The following is a 3,436-nucleotide window of genomic DNA, read 5'->3' on the forward strand; positions in this document are numbered from 1 at the left end:
CTGACCCCTGTCTTAGGGTGGCTGACATTGTCTGACAGATACAGATTGGGAACCTTTCTCCAGGGAGGTGGACCGGCAGTGTTTCCCACCTACAGGGAGGGGAAGGACCTGGTAATGGTGTGCTCAGGGGGGATTTAACTTAACTCTGAGGAAAGAGTTATACTTTAATTTAATAAAGCCACTGTAGGACCAATGGACAGAGGCCTTGAGAAATTTGGGACTGGGGGCAGAAAAGTATTTTTTTCCCCTTTAGATCTTTGAAAAACATGTTTTTCCTTTATGAGCTGGAGAAAATAATCTATTTTTCTCCCATCTTTCTGACCTTTCTCTCTTTCCTCTTAGAAGAACAAATCTAGTAATTCCATCTAAGGACGTTCAGGCAGTACTTACAAGATTCCAGGTGAGTGGGTTTAGGAGACCTTGATCTTTTCTTTCTGTTTGTTGACACTCGACTCTGTTTCCAGAATGCTTTGTCCCTGTAGCCTCAGATGTGTGCCACAGATTAGGAGGGCCATTGAAGGACTAACATTGATCCTGTCCCTTTGTTCCCTTGATATAGGACCTGCTTAAGGCAGGTCAAGGATCAGGCTACGTATAAGCACTTGACAATGGAAAGAGGAGGTGAAGGAAGTAACCAATGAAAGCCTGGGTGATTATCTCCTGCAGATCTTACTGATGACACAGACAGACCTTTGATTCCAAACTGTTTTGGCTTTATGGCTGCCTATTTTCTGGTGCTGGCAAACTATTTTGGAATTGCAGATTTGGAATTACAAGGAGTAATTATGTGGTATGCACAGTGTCACTTTCCCTCCAGTACCTCAGTGTACTTTGATAATTGATTGGGGTCCAATGAACCCAGATGTGTTCTCAGAATCCTCCTTAAAAATTTTTCCAGAGAGTCACTTCCAGTTGATAATATTTGGCTAAAAGAAGAAAACTTCTTGCCATCCCTGGCTTATAATGTACATAATGCTCTGATAGAATATAAGTTAAAGGTTAAAACTGCAATCAACTTTCTTTGTTTAGAATTCTATTTATTGATAATTGCAAACTAAGAATTTTTATTTTGTTTTGCTTGTTTAATTGAACTACCTGGGAGCCTCACATAATTCCATTATCATAAAATGTCCTTGTGGACACACTGAGTGGTTATCTTGCACCTTTAAAAAAATCTGCTTGTTTTTATTTATTTCACAAAGGGATAGCTACATTTCTTAGGATTTTATTCCACTGTAAGTGGAAAAATGATTTTATTCTACTGAGTACCTTCCATGTCCCAGGCATCTCCTGAGTATTGGTGTGGTGGGATGAAGCTTCACACCTGGTACAGGGAGACAGATAACAAAGTGATAAGACTGTAGCAGATGTGCTATGAAGAAATAAGGAAAGCTAGAGAGGGAGAACAATGGGGTCATGGCTAAGAAGCTGAGATTCATGGAAGTGCTCTTGAAGATGGTGGAATTCAGGCTTGAAGGAGGCCAGGCTGGCAAACAGCCTTGACCAGAGAATACCAGGTCGACAGAACTGCAAGTCCCAAGACTCAGGGCTTAACTCCTCCTGAGCCAATAGAGGGCTAGAGTCTCCAGTGTACTGACCAGGGGCTAGCTCAGAAATGTAGATGGGGATTAGGTAAAGTAGACTTTGGGACTGAAAGTGAGTGTGGGTTTAGTTCTAAATTAAGATGGCTCCTTTGAAGGGTTTGAGTCCCTTGCTTAAAATCAGAGCGGAGATTTACACCAGACAGGGAACACACTGGTTGCTGTTGGAAAAGGGTTGTTAGGGGACAGGAGCAAGAGCAGCGAGAGCAAGAGCATCTCAGAAACTCTTCTGCAGTCAAATAATTAATCATTGGAATTTGTTCAGCCTTGGAGTAATCTATGTATAATCTACATAGGCTCATTCTGGAGGACAAGTTTTGGCAACAGTTATGGGAACATGTACTCTGGCTAATGCTATTACAGACTTGTGGTGTCAATGGGGAAAGAACCAGTAGCAGATCCCAGCTGCCTTATCTGTTGGCTTCTTTTCAATGAATACACCTGTTGGGGTGTATTGATTTACCATTTGGAAACCTGCAATGGTCTTTAATTTCTTTCCACAATAGAAGCGTAGAGTCAGACTCACTACTCAGTTATTTGCGGGACGTCACATGATTTCATCATTGGTGGACATAAGCTCAAACGTATACAACAACAAAAGGATTAGCAAAAATTTTTACCTGATCATGAGGAAATAGAGAGCATGTGGGAACCTGTGAACACATATATGGACTGTGGGGAGTGGCTGCTGGAGCTGCCCATTGACTTTGTCCTTCTTTACAGGTGAAGAGGAAAAATGCGGTTGAGTGAAACTCATTTCTCAGAAAGGGACAGGACTATAATTTAAGATGTTTGTATCTGAAACCAAAATGAAACAAAACAAAAAACTTTTTAGGGGAGGAAAGTAAACTTTTCTTAGAGATGAAGTCTGACTCCCAGGGAACTTGCTACCCCAATGTGTATTTCCTTAATAGATTCTTCTGTAATTACTTAACTTCCTGAGATAAGAGCCCTCCTATCTGCATGTCTCTAGTGCCTATTATTGGTCCTAGTTTTGAGGGGAGGTTATAGGACAGTGTGTAAGAGAGGGAGTCTGTGGGGATGGATCCTGGAGTTGTTCTAGGGACCTTGGGATTTTAGTGGGGTTCATGTCCCTTCAAGGGGAGACTCATGATTGTCAAGTTGGATGGCTGGGTTGGGAAAAAGCACCTGATCTGGCTCTAGAGTTGAACTAGAACCAAATAAGCCTTGGGTGGTTGGACACCCATGATGATGACATGGAGACTTTTCCCAGCAATGCTATAGGTAGGACTCTCTCTCTTAACCAAACAGGAAAATGAACATAAAGAGTCTCTCCTGGATGGCTTGGACGTGCCTGGCCCTCAGCTTGTAACCACCCTTGGCATGTGTAGCTGGGAACTAGCCAGTTTGAAAGAGATTTCTAGAAATAAATTCAGAGACATTTGCTAAAGGTCAAGAGAAAATGGTATTTTCATTGTGATCCTTAGCAAGATACTATTGCCTCTGCCTGGACCATCACCAACTTAGTTTCTGGCCAGGATCTTATTATAGGTTCAACTGTGTCTCCCCAAATTCACACATTGAAGTTCTAACCCTTAGTACTTCAGAATGTGTATTTAGTGATGAGGTCTTTAATTAGTTAAAATGAAGTAATTATGGAGGACTCTAATCCAATCTGACTTGTGTTCTTATAAGGGAGTTGAGTAGGGCAGAGAGCACACAGAGGGAAGAACATGTGAGGACACAGCAAGATGGCAGCTGTCTACAAGCCAAGGAGAGAGGCCTCAGGAAAAAACAAACCTGGTAATATCTTGATCTTGGATTTCTAACCTCTAGAACTGTAAGAAAATATATTATGTTGTTTGAATCACTCA

This window comes from Mustela nigripes, unplaced genomic scaffold (assembly GCF_022355385.1).
Source record: "Mustela nigripes isolate SB6536 unplaced genomic scaffold, MUSNIG.SB6536 HiC_scaffold_424, whole genome shotgun sequence".
NCBI classification, from domain to species: domain Eukaryota; kingdom Metazoa; phylum Chordata; class Mammalia; order Carnivora; family Mustelidae; genus Mustela; species Mustela nigripes.